Raw genomic sequence first — 21,469 nt, forward strand, 5'->3', positions numbered from 1 at the left:
ACCACAAAAGCTATTAGCTGAATAGCTTTACATCTCGATGTCTCCTGCACTGTCAAACCAGCTGACTGGCACTACAGAACCCACTGGCTCGCCGCCGCACCCTGTTCGCTTGCTCGTAAACGATCGTAAATTTTCAGCCGGGAGCAGTATTTTTCTCTTACACCAAACTAGTCAGCAGTAAATAATCCACGATCGTTTACGGCCTCCCGAAGAGGCTGGGTCTGGCCTCTAGGCCTTTGTGTCCGTGTTGGGCCTCCCCTAATAAAGGTCGATTCACACTGCTCTAGGGTTGGGTAGCGCCTGACGAGTACTGTAGGATGTACTCCCTCCGTCCCATTGAGTTTGTCGCTCGGGAAGCGGGATTGTGAGGGGGACACGGTTTTCCAACGACAAACTCAATGGGACGGAGGGAGTATGAGTGACCAGGAGAGGGAGTGCGAGGGCTGAGCTAGAGGGCAGCGGTAGATAGGACGTGCGCCTGGGTGAGCCACATGTAGGCCTATTTGTTTGAATTAGCATGTGACTTGATGGCATGACCTGTGACTGGGACCGATGTACTTTTGCCTCTACGCTTGACTGCACTTTGGGCCAATTTGAAAACTTGATATTTCTTATGTTTTATTGGATGATTTCGCAAGCGTACAAAATCTATAGATGTACTACTTTGCTCGGGAATATACCAAGGTCATTTATATTTTACCGCTAGAAAAGCATATCGTGACTCTAGATGGGGATTTAACCATAATGGTGCACATTGCTTAATGCTAAGGTAGGGTACAAGGACGAAGTTCAAGATAGAAGGCGTAGCTAGTGGAAGAACAATGAGTGAGTACAAGAGTACTAAGTTATTACTACTACTAAGCACAACTTTGGTATTAATGCCAGTGACACAGTTAAACCAATAAATAGAAGGATTCGATCGATAGCACTTCGGGACACAAACCAAACACCAACTGTAAAGAGCCATATGCTTTAAAAACTGGACCGAACGTGGTGGCCATAAACATAGGCAAGCTACAGCTTAAACATCATGCTTAATCTATAAAACCCACTACCTAATCCAGTCTAAGCTCTAGCGAAACGAGACTACAACACTCTATAAGAGCGGTGAAACCCGTGCAAAATATAACCACACTAAACAAGGTAGTTAACTATGACACTTATCATAGTCTAGCAAATCATAGCATTTGTGGTTTTGAAATTAAAGTTATTCTTGAGAGTCTATTTTAAAGCTTTCGGCTAACCTGTTTATTAGCCTCAAAGGGGTTTTCCTGAAATTCAGAAGACAAAAAATTCATGATTTGGAAAATAGTATTTTTGTCATGTAATTTAATAGCATATGTTTATGATGAAATCCAAAGTTCCTTCGGAGGCACATATCAAAAATAGAGTTTTAAATCTGAAAAATTAAATTCAAAATCATTCAGAGCATGCTCAAACTTTTCATAAATGCAAGGATGATGCTCGCATTGTATGTTCCATGTCACGTTTTAGAAATATTTGAGCTGTTACATAATTGAATTCATCATCCTATATTAAAAATAAATAAAGAGCTCAAGTTCTATTAACCATTTCTCGCCAAAAAAAAAAAAGTTCAAGAGCCCAAGTTCTATTAAGCATTTCTCGCCAAAAAAAATGTTCCTTCAGCATACTGTTCCAGCGTGAGCCTTGGTTCATCCACACGAATCACAAGCATGATGACTGTCTTGACGAGGGCCATCGGTCTCTGACGTCGTCGGTAAGGGGTGGTTGCGGCCAGTAGCGGATCCAGCCAAAATTCCACTGATATCATCAATTTGCAATGAAAATCTCAGGAAATCAATGAACAGGGCTGGCTCCGCCCCTGGTTGCGGCGGACCGAAGCCTGCCTGGGCGACATAGGAGGCGATCCCGACTACCGCCGCGGCGACGGAGAAGAGTGAGCCGCCGGCGAACACCATGGCCACGATAACCGTGCACCTGTAGAACGTGGTGAGGCCCTCCTTTGGCCGCCGCTCTCCGCTTTGGTTCTTGAGAGCGCCGACGAGGAACGCGCACGCCGCCAGTATTGCCAGAAACCTGCGCACGCCAGTGTCAATCGACGACGCCTGTTCCAAATGACAAACTTCGAGGAACCAGTAACCGTGGTTGTGTTCAGTGCTAGCTGCTTACCATGACTATGGGGTATGACCTCCGGTACCCATAAGATAAGACATGGGCCGCACCATCAGAGGTGGCCCAACTCACAAGATCAAGACGTGCACGGCACTAGTCGATGTGCACCGCAAGATTTTGTATAGTACCAAATAGGTTACTTTCTGTAACACCCTCGGTGTTACACTGTACTGTTTTGCTAAAACACTACATGAGCATCAAACTTGTGTGTAAATGTGTGGAATATAGGGTATACATAGATATTCGGAACTTGAAACGTTCATTTGAAACAAGAAACGAATGTTATATTTCGTGTCGTGTATTATCACTTAGGGCCTGTTTGGAACGCAGGAATCAAAAACACGGGAATAGGAAAAAACGCAGGAATGAGGTAAGTGTGTAGTGGTAAAATAGAGGAAAGAAAAAATGCGGAAAATAACTAGAAGGAGTGTTTGGAATGCAGGAATCCATAACACAGGAAAAACGCAGGAAGTAACGTGTTAATTGCTTTATAGCTAGTACCTTTCTATATTTTAATGTATTTTTTATTTGGAAGTACTATGTTCTTCTCTCTTTATTGCCGGTTGCACAGCGACGCCTCTCTGTCTCACTGTCTCCCACCCTCATCCTCTCTCTCTTCATCGTGTGCTTGCCTCGGCCATCAACGAAAAACTTTGGATCGCAGTGGATGTTTTTATTCCAGTGTTTTGTGTAGGAAAGCAAAACTTTCCTCCAGAACGGGAGGGTCCTTTCCTTCAATCCAAACATCCCATGACGTCAGCAAAATGGAGGAAGAGCAATCCTTTGAAATTCCTGTAAAAAAAACTCCATTCCAAACAAGGCCTTAGGGTTCTAAATGAATTTTTATCGGACGGAAATGCTACGAAACGCATCGGCAGAACGTAGTAAAGTTGGTAGCCCGAACTTCGTAGGAGACGATGAAATACGTGCGGTCGAGGACGAGGTTCGCTAGCTAGTATATCAAGTAGCTCGGAAATGGGATTCGACGTGAAACCGTTCGAGGTTTAGTCATTTCGTGTAAGTCTGTAAATGGGTCGACGAAGCCATGTTCGACAATTTTTGTAGAGCGATAGGGTTAAGAAGTGGCATGATGCTTTGGCCTAGTTCGACAGCCCTAGGTACCCTCTTGAGTGTAGAATAACTAGTTTGACTTTTGAATCATCGGGTTTGAGTTTTTGAATGGCTTTAAAAAGTGTGCAGGTCACATGTTAAGCAAGGCCAGCGCCTGGGCGCGGTCACCACCCGGCTCGCGGCGTTGCCGCGCCAGCCGCCGTCGCGCACAACAGCACGTTTGGCCCTGCGCTGCCGTCCACTGCCTGCTGTTGCCGTGCTCTGGCACATGGCACACACGCGCGCTGGGCCCGGCAGGCCGACCTGCTCTACCCCTTCCCATCGCATCCGCCCGAAGCTGCTGCTCGCCGTCACGTCGCGTCGCTCGCACTGCGCGCCATCCGGCGCTGCCGTCCAGCTACTATTCCTGTTGACGTTGGCTGTGCGCGCATGTGGGCTTGCCCTACTTGCCTCGTTCTCATGCCTGCGCACGAGGACACGCCAAAAGTTCCAGTCACGTCGCCTGGAAGGTCGCCGGCCGGTCGAGCCGCGCCAAAGCCAACCAATGCACTAGCCCTCTTTCTGTGTACCGAGCATGTTTGATGGTTGAGTGGACGGACAACGTCGTGCCTAACCGGCCACTGTGGCGGTGGTACAAGGGAGGGGCGTCAATTTGTATTTTTGCCATCGTCGGCCGCCATAAGTCCGTAGGCGTCGCCCTGCAAATTGGCCTCGCATACTCCACCACTTTCTAATTAACCGTGCACACTACGATCTCGGATAGTTAGCTTTTGATCGGAGTCGTTTCATATGGCTCTAGGCAAGTCACAGACTTATTATCCCGAGCATATATTTTGGTATGGGCGCAGGGAAGACTCGTTGCTCTCTTGTCGTGGATCCAGCTCTTTCCGGACCGATTGATTGGAGGCGGGGATGGTGAAGGTCCTTGCACCGCACTGAGTCCGGGACTCAGGAGTGGGGGCTTAGAGTCCAAGTTTGGACGGGGACCTAGACACCCAGGACAGGAGGGTGATGGGTTAGTCCTGCTTGTGCCTGGGGTATAAGCGGGGCGTGTGTTTTCGGGGTACCCAGTTAGGGGCATTGATTCACGAATCGTTGGGAAATCCGATACGGCTTGTCTGGGGTTTAGCATCGTAGTAAGAACTAAAACATGGAAGAGGATGAAATGGAACTGATTGCTCAACTCTTGCTTTAAAGTAGAATAGGTGCTTATATAGACTGGATAGATAATAACTTAATACGGCTAATAAAAATAACATAAATAAGGACTCACTATTAGTATTGCTTTCTGCTAAAAGAAAATCAGCAAACCATGAAGCTTATCATATTCCTTGGAGTCGGGAAATTATTCTCACTAATTGGATAAGTCTTGCGAGTACATTGTGTACTCAGGGTTTATTTACCCCTGTTGTAGGTGATGCATGAGAAGTACCTTTGTGTGGAGGATTCTTCTAGTGGGTTCAGATGGATCCTCGTTCTTATCGCTAGATGTTTATTTTAAATTCCGCTGTTATCATTCCGCACTCTAACATTTGGTAATGTAATAATGTAATTTCTAAGAAACTCTGATGTATGAAATGGATTTATATTGTAACTCGTTCTCATTGTTGGATCCTTGGGGAAAATGTGGATCTTTTGGGTTCTCCCTTGAGGTGTGCCTGATGGATACCGCCCGATGTAGCCTATTTTCGGGGTGCTTAGTGTCTGGTGGAAGACGAGTGTCGATAGAATATCGTTGGCAGTCCTCCGAGGGGTATCCCACGAAGGTAGATTGATCGGTAGAGGAGTGCGAGATCAAGAACAAGAAGGCAACAGAGACACACGAGTTAGACAGGTTCAGGCCGTCAGTATGACGTAATACCCTACTCCTGTGGTCTGTTGGTTTGTATTAGCTATCATATGATATGCCGTGATTTTAGAGGGGGTCCCTGCCCGCCTTATATAGTCCGGGAGGCAGGGTTACAAGTCGGTTAGATCTGAGAGATGACCGAAAAGTAATAACTGATTATAGGAATCTTGGGATCATACATATCCTAACAGATCTCATAGTATCTTTAGGATATCTTCCCGATGTCTTGAGGAAGGCACCGAGCAGAGTCATGCCTCGCAAGGCTTCTTCTTGTGGGTTGGGCCACCCGTAGGGGCATAGCCTATGTGGTCTGCCGTGGGTATCCGGGGTCGTACCCTCCATAACTAGTCCCCGAGCACCTTGTACCCATTGTGCAATGCCGTCTTGAGCCTATCCGAGCAGGTGCGAACCAAAGCCGAGCAGTCCAACTCATGGTCTGACCACCATGATGAGTCATCGAGCAGTCGTGAGCAGTTGGCGAGCAGCGTGCATCATAGCCGAGCAGCGTGGACCATCGCCAAGCAGCATGCCCCAAGCACGGCTTGCCATAAGGGTGTAAGGAGCTCAAGTCTAGAATTGAAAATTTCCTCTTAGTGGACTAAGTGTGCCCACTTAGAGTCCGACCACGTGGAAATGAGATAATCTTCTTCGGTTTCTAGAGTAACGGAGTCTTCTAGAAAAATCAAGCACATTCACCGCAAGGTGAAGTGTGCCCACTTAGTCCCCAAGCCTGACGGTAGATGGCATAGTCATGTGGTGCCAGGGTCCAAAGTAGAAGAAATAACAGACGACCAGCTGAGCAGTCAGCCAGTCCCTGGGCGTAGCTTTGAAACAAGACGAAACACATTCACCGCAAGGTGAAGTGTGCCCACTTAGTCCCCGATATTGACAGTAGGTGACGCAGTCATGTGGTGCCAGGGTCCAAAGTAGAAGAAATAATAGACGACCAGCTGAGCAGTCAGCCAGTCCCCGAGCTACAAGCGGATATACCGGAGCAATCAAACCGTGGTGAAAAAAATCGGAGTAACAGCTGTACAGTAACGGTTACTGAGCCTCGATAAATTGCATAGAAATCGGCAAATATTCGGCGAGTAACAACAAACGGCAGTGATAAATGAATGACGTGGGCTATGGTTGCGTGAAAGCCTAGGTTGCGGCCCATTAAACTGCGTTGGAGAATTTGGAGCAGCGCAGATTGCGGGAATGGTTTCCCAAAAACCCTCAGATGCAAAAAAGGGTGGGGAAAGTGCTTTATAACTACGCCGCCACAGTCCCCACTCCCACCCTTGCCACTTCGTCTTTCTCCAATACTCTCGCATTTCTAGATTCATAGGCGCATCTGCCTCCACCGCCAAACCCTAATTGGAATCTGAAAGATGGCGCCGAAGAAGGGAGCCGTGAAATCGAAGAAGATGAGCCTGAAGAAAGCGGGCACCGAGGCCTAGAGGGATGAAGAGTGGGTGTCGTCACGCACTGGAGAGGCAGAGCTGAATAGACTGGTTGAGGCAGGCGTTCTTCCTGACCGCACAACCGCTGGATGGTGGCCAACCCTCGGTGAGCCCTTTCCAACACCTCATACCGATGAAGTTGTGGTATTTGAAGATTACTTTTGGCGTGGGTTGGGATTCCCTGTTCATCCATTTCTTAGGGATTTGTTGGAGCTATGGGTAGTCAGTTTGTGCAATATCCACCCAAATACCATTCTTCACATCTCTATCTTTATCCACTTCTGTGAGGCATTCCATGGTATCCTTCCCCACTTCAACCTTTTCCGTTATCTATTCTGGCTGAAGAAGAGAGGCGGTGGTGGCTCCAAGGTGGCCGGCAGAGTATACATTCAACTGCGTAACGGAATGGCAGGTGAATATCTTACTGTGCCACTGAACACATCATTGAAAAATTGGAACACAAGGTGGTTCTACATAAGGCAGACTGACCCAGCCATCCGCTGTGACCCTAATCACATCCCAGAGAACCAAAAGAGCTGGTCGGAGATGCCAAGAAACGCTGATATGGACCAAGTGAAAGAGCTTCTTGACTTAATCCGGGGTGTGAATATCAACGGCGGATTGGTAGCAGTAAGTTTTATATCACGCCGCGTTCAACCCTGCAAGGAGAGAACCCATCCTGGCTTTGAATTCAAAGGGAAAACTGATGGTACCCGAGAGAAACCAGATATGCTATTGAAGGAGGTTATCGAAGAGCGAGCTGTAGAGTTGTTCACTTCGCATGTCTCGTTCAACATGCCAGGGTATTCAAAACCCTTTAACTGCAGTAACCAGCCACCCCAAGTAAATGTCTCAGCATTATGTTCCTGATGCTTTTAATCTGTCATCATTTCCAAACATCTGGACTCATTCACCTATAAAAAGATCCACTTGCAGGACAGAGCCGTATACTTCTCGGGTGTACCGAGGAGTGAATGGCCGACGGGAGTAGACAGCCGACCGCTGCAGCCCGAAGAGGAGGGGCTGAGCACCTCGTCGGATAGTGCGTCCCCAGTATCAGAGAAAATCCATGGGAAAAGGCCAGCGGTAGACGAGCCGGCTCGAAAGAGGAGAAAGACGGCGGGCACCGCTTCCTACAAACCGGGTGGTATCTCGCTTGGCGATGACCAGGCTACTCAACCACGAAGGACTGTAGTGTTGGAGTGGTCTGACGATGATGAAGACCTGACAGCGCATCTGCCGAGCACAAAGGAGCCACCGCTCCACGCTGAAGTCCCCGTTCAGAGAGCGAAAGAGATTCCTGCACAACCAACGACGGAAGTCCCGGCGGTGCAGACGACCGGAGTCCCCGAGCAACAAACGGGAGTAACCGTGGAGTAGCATGTGGAGAGGGCTCCGGAACACCAAACAGATCGGCGGTCTTCTGTAGAAGAGCAGGAACCTGCCCAGCAGAGCACTAAGGCAGACCATGCAGCTACACCTGGAGGATCAAGCAGGTATCGCCGGTTCAAGAAGTTGAACCGAAAGACCAAACCGTGAGTATATTTGTCTTGTAGTAGTAATGTTGTTCCTTGACCTCTTTTGAATACCGACAAGTTGACATTATGCAGAGCAACGCCGAGGACCGCACCCGTGGTAGAAACAACACCGACTGCTCCTGTCCCGAAGTCCTCGAGTGCTCAATAGCCAGAAGAGAGGTCAGTTGCCGCTCCCGGCGGTCCCAGCGATGGCGAACCATTGGCGCAAACAACAGGCGTGTCGACGACAGCGACCGAGGCTATGACTGAAACTGTTGGTACTTTGGGAGCGGAAGCTGCAGCTGCTGTTGATGCGCCAGAGACTAGGGAAGCAACTCCAACGATGGCCGAGGAGCAAATTGTACCGCCCGTAGCGACGCCAGGAATGGTCGGAGCCGCTGTCTGGCCATAGAGCCTCCCAGTGGTGCCTCAAGCGATGGTGGAAGAGGACGAGGTTGAGGAGATCGAGTGAGCCGAACCTCAACCCCAGTTCGTCCGGATTATCCGAAAACACGGGGAAGAAGTGGTAGTTATTGAGGAAGAAAACACCACCAGGGAGATGAAGAGGCTGAGATTCGTGGTAGCTGGAGTAATGACTCAAATCGAGGTTAGTACTGCAACTATAATATTAATAAATGGTGTTGGAGATCGAAGTTCATCACTGGCATCGTACATCCATAGGGTATAATGCGTACAGCCGAGCAGCGGCATCAACTGATAAAAAGGATGGAGTCCCTTGCCGAAGAGAACAAGAAACTTCAGGAGGCAATGAACCTATATGAGAAGAACATCCAGAGGGCCCGACACGAGCGAGACCTTGCAGAGTCCAATTCGCGGGACCTGGAACATCAGAAGGGGGTTCTATCCGAGCAGTTGGCAACTGCAACCGAGCAGCTATAGAGGAAATCTGATCAGCTAGCAGCAGCATACGAATAGCTACAGAAGAAAACCGAGCAGCTGGCCGTTGCGTCAGAATAACTGAAAAATGCTTCTGACCAGTTGGAAAAGAAAAACCATCAGCTGAAAAGCTTAACCGATCAGAACACAGATATGATTATCGACGAATATACTTTGTATTTGGTTGAACAACCATCTTTTTGGTGATAACTATTTTGCTTGCAGAGCGAGATGCGGAGCTTGGCCAGCTTTGCAAGACCGTCGAGCAAATCCAACAAGAGAAAGCAAAAGAGTCGGAGCGAGCAAACAAACTGGCCGAGGAGCTGAAAGGTGAATACCTCCTGGTCGGAATTACTGCTAAAGTATTTTTCTGGTATGACGGAACATTATAACGTTTGCAGGTTATCGCCGTAAAGCCAAGGCACAATTCGATGTGCTGGTGCAGGAAGCCCAGGTCCAAAAAGACAACTTCAATGCTGTAGTTACCGCAATAAAACAGGTGCTTGACTGCGTCGACCCAGAAACGACACCCCGACTTGACGGTAGGAGGCAAGGGTTAGATACCATCATCCAGAGGTGCAAGGCAGCATGGGAGAATTTCAAGATCTTCAACCACGACGCCATTGTGACCGTTGCTACTCATGTCCTTGCGGTTGCTTGGTCCCACTACCCAACCATCGACGTTCAGTCAATAGGGGGCGGTTTCGCCGAAGGACTGAGCGATGCGAAGACCCAGAAGCTGGAGGATGAGGTGGAGGACGCAGCGAAGAAACTGGCCAGCGACATAGATCTGTTTGGTGAGATGGATGGTAGTGACGTAGCCCAATGATCTGCTTGGCTGATATCATCTGTAATTTCTGCGCAATGCAATTAGAATGCGCGAAAGCGCAAGAACACTTATATATACGATAAATGTTATAAAGTGCATGTGTATGCAGTTAGATTGTATTTCGGCAAAAAAATCTTCGTAGTTATGACCATAAGATATTTATATGGAGTATAAGTAGAGTTCGAGCAGTTAGTTTGCTACTAACCCCCATGGCCTCAGCTAGCCCATAGTCCATGACGTCGAGCGCGGAGCCCGAGCACGTGTAGGGGGAACAGGCGTGACCAAGGAACTGTAGCCGACCACCCATAACGCAGAGCGCGGAGCCCGTAGCACATGTAGGGAGAGATCAGAAACTGGGTCTTCTCCATAGAGAAAAGAGCGAAACGTATGTTGCTCGGTAGTTATCGAAATGACTGTAGATGGCATAAACGGCGACCGAGCAATAAATTCTGCTCTGAGCTCTCGACCTCGGATAGCCCATAATCTATAACGTCGAGCGCAGAGCCCGTGCACATGAAGGAAAAACAGGCGTGACCAAGGAACTATAGCCGACCACCCATAACGCAGAGCGTGGAGCCCGTGGCACATGTAGGGAGAGATCGGAGGCTGGGTCTCCTCCGAAGAGAACAGAAAAGAAAGTAGGCTGCTCGCTGATCGGCGAAATATCTTTAAAGGTTTACAATGAATTATTCGGTGGTTTGGAGAAAAACATGTGGCGAGACATGTTGGCGATTTGGAGGAGACGTGTTTGGAGAAAAATTATTTGGCGTTTTTTGGCAAAAATGTGTCGGCGTTTTGGAGAAAACGTTCGGCGTTTTTTGGAGGGAACCGTTCGGAGATTTTGGAGATTTGGAGAACTTTTTTTGGCAAAATCGTGGTCGGCGATTTGGAGAAATCGTTCGGCGATTTTGGAGATCGTTATGGAGTATCGTAATGCTCGGCGACCATACACGGAGATCGAAAGTTAAAGGGGAAAAATGGAGACAAATTATGGAGACCAAAACTTTATTCATCATAAAATAGAGAGTACATATCTGGAGCGTTTCAAGGGTAGAAACGTATAAGATGCTCGATGTGCCATGAGTTTGGAACATCAATCCCATCTAAGTCACATAAGCGATAAGATCCTGGTCGGGTGACCTCTTTGACGACGTAGGGCCCTTCTCAAGGGAAAGAAAGCTTGTGCAGCCCTTCGGTCTTTTGTTTTCTGCGGAGAACGAGGTCGCCGACGGTGAATGAACGACCTTTTACGTTATGGTTATAGTACCTTCGTAGATCTTCTAGATACTTGGCTGTGCAGACACAGGTAATCAGGCATTCTTCCTTGGCCCAGTCAATGTCCTCTGTCCAAACAGCCACGGCGTGCTCTTCAACATAATTTTCCACCCTGGGTGCTCAGAAGGCAACATCTGCTGGTAGTATGGCCTCTGAGCCGTAGACCAAAAAATATGGAGACACCGGTACTGCGACTAGCTTGAGTGCGCAGTCCCCAGACCACAACTGGTAGCTCTTTGAGCCATTTGCCCGGATGCTTTTCTTCTTTCTGATATAGCGTCTTTTTGAGAGCGTCAAGGATCATACCATTAGCCCGCTCAACCTGGCCATTAGCTCTAGGATGAGCAACGGAAACATATTTAACGAAGATGCACCGGTCTTCACAGAAGTCCCAAAAATGATGGCCGGTAAACATGGTTCCGAGGTCAGTGATAATGCTGTTCGGGAGACCAAACCTATGTATGATATCTTCAAAGAGGTCGACTACTTTCTTTGCAGTAGCTGAAACGAGTGGTTTGTACTCGATCCACTTGGAGAACTTATCAATGGCGATGTATACATACCGGAAACCTCCTGGCGCTGGCTTGAAAGGCCCAATCATGTCCAGTCCCCAGCATGCAAAAGGCCAAGAAGCTAGGATGGTCTGCAGTTCCTGTGCTGGTACGTGTATTTGCTTGGCGAAGACCTGACATCCTTCACAGCGCCGGACGAGGGCTTCTGCGTCGGAGATGGCCATGGGCCAGTAGAAGCCTGCTCGGAAAGCTTTGCCGACTAGGTTTCTCGAGGCCACATGATTGCCACAGGAACCAGAATGAATTTCGTGAAGCAGCTTCACTCCTTCGTCTTGAGGGACGCACTTCTGCAGTACCCCTTCCTTGGCACTCTTCCTCATCAAGTTACCGTCTACCAACACGTAGTGCTTACTTCAGTGGATTAGGCATTCAGTGTTGGTCTTGTCGGCGGGTACTTCAGAGTTGGTGAGGTACTTGATGAACTGCTCCCTCCAATCGGCGACCGGCGAAGGCACCGCAAGTACCAACTGCTCGGCAGGGGGAACCTCCTCAACTTCCTTTTCTTCTTTAATGGATGGCATCAGGAGATCTTGCATGAAGACCCCCGGTGGAACCACGGCACGAGACAAACCTATTTTTGAGAGCTGGTCGACTGGTTGATTTTGATCTCGTACCACATGGTGGTACTCGATACCGTAGAACTTCCCTTCAAGCTTCCTGATTTCAGCGCAGTATGCGTCCATCTTCTCACTAGAACAGGACCAGTCTTTGTTGAGCTGGTTGATAACCAGTGTGGAGTCCTCGTACACCATAAATCGTTTGACGCTGAGCTCAACAGCTATTCATAGACCATGGAGACATGCTTCGTATTCCGTGGCATTGTTGGAGGCCAAAAAGTGTATCCGGAGGACATAGCGGAGCTTATCTTTAGTCAGCGTAATGAACAGAATGCTCGCGCCGGCACCGCTGATGTTAAGGGCGCTGTCAAAATACATCACCCAGTGCTCGGGGCAAGTGGCGGTAATGGGTTCTTAGATCTCGGTCCACTCAGCGACGAAATCAGCAAGCGCCTGTGACTTAATGGTAGGTCTGCTTCTAAATTCAATGGAGTAAGTGCCGAGCTCAATAGCCCACTTAATGATGCGGCCGTTGGCCTCTTTGTTGCGGAGAATGTCCCCTAGAGGGAACTCAGTAACCACGACGATCTTGTAATACTCGAAGTAATGTCAGAGCTTACGCGATGTAATTAGAATTGCATATAACAGCTTTTGTACCTGAGGATAACGAGTTTTTGGCTCATTAAGTACTTCACTGATAAAGTAGACTGGACGTTGCACCTTGTAAGCATGCCCGGTTTCCTCGCGTTCGATGATGATAGCTGTGCTCACGACGCGAGAAGTGGCGGCGATGTATATTAGTAGAGTCTCATCCGTCCTTGGCGCTGTCATAATCGGTGGCTTTGTTAAGAATAACTTGAGCTGCTCGAAAGCTGAGTCTGCCTCCTCTGACCAGGAAAAGTGCTCAGAGGCCTTGAGGAGCTTAAAGAAAGGTAGTCCTTTTTCGCCGAGGCATGATATGAAGCGGCTTAAAGCAGCCATGCAACCTATAAGCTTTTATATATCCTTGACACATGTTGGCCGTTTTATATTGGTGATGGTCGAGACCTTGTCAGGATTAGGCTCGATGCCTCGAGCACTGACGATGTAGCCCAGCAGTATACCGGATGGAACTCCAAAGATGCACTTTGAAGGGTTCAGCTTCCATCGGTACTTGTTCAGATTGGCGAAGGTTTCTTCGAGGTCGGCAATAAGGTTGTCGGCTGTCTTGGTTTTGACGACCACGTCATCGATGTATGCTTCGACGTTGTGGCCGATTTGCTGGTCGAGGCACATCTGAATGGCCCTTTGATAGGTAGCCCCAACGTTCTTGAGTCCGAAGGACATAGTTTTGTAGTAGTATGCTCCGAAAGGTGTAATGAACGACGTCTTTATCTGGTCTTCTTCCTTGAGGGAGATCTAATGATAGCCGGAGTAATAGTCAAAGAAAGAGAGTAGTTCACAGCCGACGGTAGAGTCTACAACCTCATCTATCCGAGGCAAGCCGAAGGGGTCTTTAGGGCAGTGTTTGTTTAGATCGGTATAATCAATGCGCATTCTCCATTCTTTATTCTTTTTTCGAACAAGAACAGGGTTTGCAAACCAATTTGGATGATACACTTCTTTTATAAACCCGGCAGCTAAGAGCCATTTTATTTCTACCCTAATAGCCTCCTTCTTGTCTGGCGCGAATCGGTGAAGTTTCTGCTTGACCGGTTTAGCGGTCAGCGAGACATTCAAGGAGTGCTCGATCTTCTCCCGTGGTACCCCCGGCATGTCTGCAGGTTTCTAAGAAAACACATTGGCGTTGGCACGTAGGAAGGAGACGAGCATGCTTTCCTATTTGGGGTCAAGGTGAGCCCCAATCTTCGTGGTCTTGGAAGCGTCATTGAGGCCAAGGCCGACCTCCTTGATTTCCTTGGACTTAGCGGAGGCGTGGGGGAGCTCTAGCTCTAGAATCTCCATGTCATCGGCAGGTACTGTCTTAGCTTCGGCGACCACGCTAGCCATCTAGATGGAGAGGTCGGTGGCTTCGGCGAGGGCGAGACTCTCTGTCTCATAGGCGTAGGTGACGGAAAGGTTGGCCCGTAGAGCCAGGACTCCTACAGGCGAAGGCATCTTCAACACTAGATACATGTAGTGCGGTACAGCCCTGAATTTGGCTAGAGCTGGCCGGCCAAGTATGGCGTGGTAGGCGATGTCGAAGTCAGCGACGTAGAAGTTGATATGCTCGATGCGGTAGTTGCTTGCCGTGCCAAACTGTACTGGCAGGGTGATTTCTCCAAGTGGCCTAGATGCCCTTCCAGGTACCACACCCTAGAAGGAGGAGTCCAAGGGTGTGAGATCTGATATCGTGAGGCCCAACTCCCTTAGGGCTCTGGCAAAGAGTAGGTTCAAAGCACTGCCACCATCAACAAGGACTTTTCTGAATAGCACCTTCTGGACGGTTACGTCGAGGACTAGGGAAAAAGCCCTATATATGGAATGTCTGCCCACTGGTCGGCCCTGCTGAAGGTGATGGGGATCTCGAACCATGGGCAATAGCTGGGGTCGGCGATAGTTTCTTTTGATGCGACGGCGAGCACTCGTCGAGCGGCAAGCTTCCGTTCCCTTTGACTCTCAGTGGAGGTGAGGCCCCCGAAGACGGTGGCGACCACCTTATCGTGGTCCTAAAAGGCGTTGTTGTTGTTCCTAGGCGGTCGATGACCTCCTGTTCCATTGTTGGTGTCGTCGTCGAGCCTCTTGTCCTAGAACTCCCTGGCTAGACCAATGCAGTCCTTCATCTTGTGTTTGGTGTTCTTGTGAAGAGGGCACGGGCTGTCGAGTATCTTTTGGTACTGCTCGTCATAGTTACGCTTGGCGCAAGGTTGACTAGCAGCGGTGAAGATGTGTTCTGGCCGGCGGCGGTGATTTTGGCTAGGCCTGTGTCCTCCTACTCGATCACGGCTGCTATCGCGATGATAGCCGCGGTCGTCGGGATGGCGGTCATTGTGACGTCGGTTGTCGGGGCGATCATTGTATCGGTGAGGTGGTCGCTGAGTGCCTACATCCTCGTTGAAGCGCACCTCGACTTCCTCTGCATTGGCGTACTGGTTGGCGGTAGTTATCATTTTGCAGATACCGGTCGGAGGCTTATGGTTGAATTTAGAGCGAAGCTCACGATGGTGGAGTCCTCGGATAAAGGCGGTGATGACTTCAGCTTCCGTGATGTTGGGGATAGAGTTTCTCATCTCGGAGAAACGTCGAATGTAGCTGCGGAGGAGCTTGGATGGCTTCTGGTTGATGCGACTGAGATCATGCTTCGTGCCGGGTCAAGTACATGTGGCCATATAGTTGTCGGTGAAGACTTTCTTCAACTCTTCCCACGAGCCGATGGAGTCCGGCGCAAGGCTGGTGAACCAGCTCATGGCGGGTGGCGTGAGCATGATGGGGAGATAATTTGCCATAACACTGGTGTCTCCTCCCATGGCACGGACGGCAGTGGCATAAGCCTACAGCCACTGAGTTGGGTTCATTCTTCCTTCATAGGGCTCGACCCCGATGATCTTAAAACCACGTGGCCATCGAAGCATTCAGAGTGCCCTTGTGAAAGCCGGAGGCCCCTCAGGATTGTCAACACTGTAATCTACGGCGTTGTGGTTGGGGATAGGATTGAGGGCTATGTTCGGGTTGCCATACTCCCTTTCGTAATCCTAGCGGCGACGTACTTCGTCTTTGTGGCAACCAAAGCGATGGTGCTCGATACACCGCCGAGCATCCTAGAGGTTGCTAAGATGTACTCTAGCATCCTGTTCGACCTCCTGGTCATGTTGGTGATGGTGTTCGGCGCGATGCCCCCCGGGTCCCCCTTAGAGAGGTAATGACTGGTCGGCGAAATGGCTTTGACTTGGGCGGCGATTGGACCTCGGCGCAGCTGATTGGTGAATCGTGCTCGTAGAGCATGAAGGTCTCTGATCCTCGCGGATCTCATTGAACTAATAGTGAGCCACTTTAAGCATGGCGACGATCTTGGCGAGCTCGTGCGTTTGAGGGAAACGAGCGAGCTCGTTGGCTGCTACTGCCAAATTGGCGCTTGGAGTCTTGAAGACGTCGTGGCCGTCGACGCGGAGAAATTCTTCATCAAGGTCGTGGTAGAGCGGGAGCGGTCTTCCTTGAGAGTCAAGCCGATTATTCTGAGTAGCCTCGACCCTTGCGATGGCTGCCTCGTTTTCTCGCCGCTACGCGCGGTTGATGTTTTGGTTCTCCCGAGCAGCGCGCTCCTCCTCGGTTTCGCCGTTCCTAGGAGGGCTGTCGATACTGACATTGAAGATCGCGCCACCCCAGAAGGGTGGGAGGAGAAATTGATCGGAGAAGGTTTCGGTGAGGGTCTCTATAGAGCCCTGAGACTCGAAGCCCGGAGTTTCTTCCTAGATGGTCTGGAGGTGCGCCCTAGGGCTCCGGCCTAAGTGTAGTGTGTTGACAGCCGGCGGGAGTTGCACGGTGATCTGGTCGACGAGTTTGCCCCTTAGGGCGTGCTGGTAAGCGGCGGCGGTGTTGGAAAATCCGAAGGGTAGGGCCATAGCCCTTGTAGTTTCCCGAGAACCCTCCGATAGATCTGGATTGGAGGGTGGTCGGCACTGAACCAGAGTGTTCAGTGCCGATTCGGCGATGAAGAGACAATCGGCGAGCTTCAGTCCGACCCGATCGATGGATTCGATCAGATCATCGTCGTTGATCGGCCTTCTCTGGTAGCGAGGAAGCGGACAGCGAGTTGCTGCCGAAAGAGACCTCGGAATCTCCTCTGAGATCGGATCTACAGTTGCAGGTGCAGGGGTGGCCGGCGCAGAAGCGATCTGCTCCGGCTCGAGGAGCTCTCCGACTCTGTCAGCGTTGATGACCCACGAGATGGATCCGACTGTGAAGATCTGGCCAGGCTGTGGAAGGGACGAAGAGCCTATGGAAAAAACCATCTTGTTCGACAAGGAAACAACACGCACACCCCTACCTGGCGCACCAACTATCGACAAAATATCATCAGCAATCCTCCGAGGGGTATCCCATGAAGGTAGATTGATCGGTAGAGGAGCGCGAGATCAAGAACAAGAAGGCAACAGAGACACACGAGTTAGACAGGTTCAGGCCGTCAGTATGACGTAATACCCTACTCATGTGGTCTATTGGTTTGTATTAGCTATCGTATGATATGCCATGATTTTAGAGGGGGTCCCTGCCCGCCTTATATAGTCCGGGAGGTAGGGTTACAAGTCAGTTTGATCTGAGAGATAACCAGAAAGTAATAACTGATTATAGGAATCTTGGGATCATACATATCCTCAGTTCCTCATAGATCTCGTAGTATCTTCAGGATATCTTCCCGATGTCTTGTGGAAGGCGCCGAGTAGAGTTGTGCCTTGCAAGGCTTCTTCTTATGGGTTGGGCCACCCCTAGGGGCGTAGCCCATGTGGTCTGCTGTGGGTATCTGGGGTCGTACCCCCCACAATGAGCGCCTCCATAAGCATGCTAGTCCGTGTGGTTCTGCCACACTTTCCTTGTAACTCTACCCCTCCAGAGTATATAAGAAGAGGCAGGGGTCCCCTAGTCGATATCTCCATCAGATCTCATATTCAATACAACACACCAAAGACACATGACGTAGGGTACCGATCAATCTACTCGGTAGATTGATCGGTGGAGGTGCACATGATAGGAACCAGATGGTGACACAAGGCGCAAAGATAGTGATTTAGACAGATTTAGGCTGTCTAATCGACGTAATACCCTACATCCTGTGTCTTTGGTGTGTTGTATTGAATATGAGATCTGATGGAGATATCGACTAGGGGACCCCTGCCTCTCTTTATATACTCTGGAGGAGTAGGGTTACAAAGAAAGTAACCTATTTGGTACTATACAATATCTTACGGTGCACGTCGACCAGTGCCGTGCACGTCTTGATCTTATGGGCTGGGCCACCTCTAATGGTGCAGCCCATGTCTTGTCTTATGGGTACCGGGGGCCATACCCCCACAGCTAGTCCTCGAGCCTGACAATAGGTGACGTAGTCATCTGGTGCCAGGGTCAGAAAGTAGAAGAAAGATAGAAGACCCGTCGAGCAGGCAACTAGTCCATGGGCGGAGCCCTGAATTGAAAAGCGCACATTCACCACAAGGTGAAGTGTGCCCACTTAGTCCCTGAGTCTGCTGGAAGATGAAGAATGAATCTTGTAGCAGGGTCAAAGAAAAGGAGTCTGAAAGCTTGCCGACGCCGTCTGAAATGCACGTATCAAGACCTCAGACGTGCTGCCCAAGATCAGCACCCTGATCCGAATAGCATGGAGTAGCTTGATAGCACACAGATGAGACGTAGCAAGATCCGACCACCAAGGGAGTCATCGGCGTAGCTGGCGACGTCCGAGCACCGAGGAGTCCCCAGCGTAGCTGGCGATGTCCGAGCACCGAGGAGTCCCCGACGATGTCCGAGCACCGAGGAGTCCCCGACGTAGCCGACGATGTCCGAGCACCGAGGAGTCTCCGACATAGCTGGCGATGTCCGAGCACCGAGGAGTGGGGTGAAGTGTGCCCACTTAGTCCTCGGGCACGAAGAATCCGAGCACCGAGGAGTAACCGACGTAGCTGGCGATGAAGCACGAGCGACGAACATTCTGGTCAACGGGTCGACGGCGAAGTGAGCATTGAGTAGAGGCGACCGATGAACAGTCCGATCAACTGGTCGACGACGAAGTCCATGAACCAAGCGGTCCGACCAGTTGATCGGTGGAGAAGTCCAAGCACCAGGTGGTCCGATCACCTGGACGATGATCCTACAATACAATTATATAGAACGGGTAGTACATGATGTAAAAATATATAAACTCCAGAGAAAAATCAGCAATGACGATGAAATAACGTATGGAGCTCGACGATCAGTTGGTGTGAAGATGTATTTATATTTAATACAAACCGCCCGACCAGTTAGTGTGTAGCTGAGTCTCCAGCCTTAGCTATCCCGTTAACCATAATGCAGAGCGCGGAGCCTGTGTGCGTGTAGGAAGAACAAAGCGTCTCTAAGAAGCCACTGCCGACCACCCATAATGCAGAGGGCAGACGCTCGTGCACGTGTAGGGAGGAGCCGGAGACACGGCCGTCTCTGGGAACATCCGAGCGTCAACATGACTGTTTGGGGTTCAGAAAATCGTTTGGAGAGCAAACATGGAGAAAACAGCTCGGAGAAACATTATGGCGATATACGAAGATTGGAGAATATTTAGAAAAATATTAAAGCGTGACTTAGCTTTAGATAGAACATCTAGTCGGCGACGTATGGCGTTATCTAGTCAGCGATGCGGGCAGCACGCTTAACGGCTCGGTTCATTTGATAGCTCGGACAGATATGCGGAGACATAGCCAAATAAGAGCCTGTTTGGTGTGGCTCTTGGTGCTCCGGCTCCTACTCTTAAGACACTGTGCAACACTGTTTTTACTGTAGCATGACAAAAAAAACGGCTCCAGCTCCTCCAAAAATGAACTAGAAAGAAGAGGAGCCGGAGGAGCAGCACATTTGGAGCTTCTCCCGGCTCCGCCACAGTAGTGCTACAGTGCCGAAGCCAAAGCCGGAGCCCGACGAAGTCTTTCCAAACGAGCTCTAAGTGTAATCGCTTGATGCATGTCGGCGAGTAGATGAACCACCGTCTGCGGATCCTCCAGATGACCCAACAGACGAGCGCATACACACACGAGTGCGTGCAAGTTGGCTTGCATGTCCTTGATTAATCCGTACGTGCATGTTCCAAAATTGGCTAAAGCCTTGCATGCTAGTAGAGCACGATGCCTTTGATGCTTCCGGATGCACGTGATAGCACGATGAAGATTTATGTTGGACGCTGCTCCGATCAGGATCTCTTGTTGGCGCGTTTGATGGCTAGCATCATCCGCCGTGATCAAGATTCACATATCACGGTAGATTGGAATCATGGCTACAGCGCTCGACACCAAACTTGCTGGTGACGACTTCAAATCACAGTGTGTAGCCACGAGTTGCACCTAGACGGCGAGTCTATCAGAAGCTGACGAAGGACGCCGCAGCCAGAAGCCGAATTGCCACGGATGGCGTTGATCTTGACGTACGTCATCTGGTTCGCCATGGATCAGCACGCACAATCCCTACCTGGCGCGTTAACTGTCGACAAAAGATGCTCAGCAGTCCTCTAAGGGGTATCCCACAAAGGTAGATTGATCGGTGGAGGTGCACGTGATAGGAACCAGATGGTGACACAAGGCGCAGAGACAGCGATTTAGACAGGTTCGGGCCGTCTGATCGACGTAATACCCTACGTCCTGTGTCTTTGGTGTGTTGTATTGAATATGAGATCTGATGGAGATATCGACTAGGGAACCCCTGCCTCTCCTTATATACTCTGGGGGTAGGGTTACAAGGGAAGTAATCTATTTGGTACTATACAATATCTTACGGTGTACGTCAATCCGTGTTGTGCACGTCTTGATCTTATGGGCTGGACCACCTCTCATGGCGCAGCCCATATCTTGTCTTATGGGTACCGGGGGCCATACCCCACAATGACAGTAGAGATAAGATGACCCCGGCACGTCGGTGGTCGAACCTCGCCCTGCAGTGGCCCCAGCACCCGGCGGCGGCGGTGAGGACGACCTGGCCCGTCAGCAGCAAGGCTGCCGCCGTGACGCCGCACCCGAACGCCGGCGTCCTCTGATACACGCAGTTCGCCCCGTCGTACCTGACAAAAAACTACACCAGCACCGGTGTTTGTGAGTTACCCACCCATCTGCACGGCCAAATTGAAGGGAAGTGTGCGGGCGCGTTGCCTCAGACTTGCAGCCTGTTCGCTTGCTCGTATACGATCGTGGATTATAAGCTGAAACAGTATTTTTCTCTCACACCAAACCAGCCAGCAGTAAATAATCCACGATCGTTTACGATGAAACGAACAGGCCGTGTTGGTTGTTGCCTCGCCGACGATCCCCAGCGTGGCGGCGGTTGGCGAGTGCAGCCACTGCGACACATATCACGGCCACATGTCCCTCTACCACGGGTAGCATCACTCCACCTCTGCTCCTTAATGCTTCGGAGGCTCGCGATCTGTGAAGGATGATCGCTTCGAAGGATGGAGACGACACCACCAAAGCTAGCTCAAGTTCAATTTTACAGCTTGCTTTGGTAATTAACTAACGATACTCCTTGATGTGTGTTTATTGGGATAAACGACACGTCTCCTGGACATAATCGATGCAAGTTATTTAGTTGATCATCTTGATTTCTCGGCATTCAGTTCTTGATTTATCCGCATTTCTATCACTGTTGGGATCTCAT

The 21,469-nt window shown here is 49.9% G+C and overlaps 1 pseudogene; it reads right to left on the reverse strand.

Moving 5' to 3' along the window:
* Positions 1-1,673: 1,673 nt before the first annotated feature.
* Positions 1,674-21,198, reverse strand: LOC136503393 (uncharacterized; annotated as a pseudogene).
* Between the last annotated feature and the right edge of the window lie 271 nt (positions 21,199-21,469).

Source organism: Miscanthus floridulus, chromosome 14 (genome assembly GCF_019320115.1).
Source record: "Miscanthus floridulus cultivar M001 chromosome 14, ASM1932011v1, whole genome shotgun sequence".
Lineage (NCBI taxonomy): Eukaryota > Viridiplantae > Streptophyta > Magnoliopsida > Poales > Poaceae > Miscanthus > Miscanthus floridulus.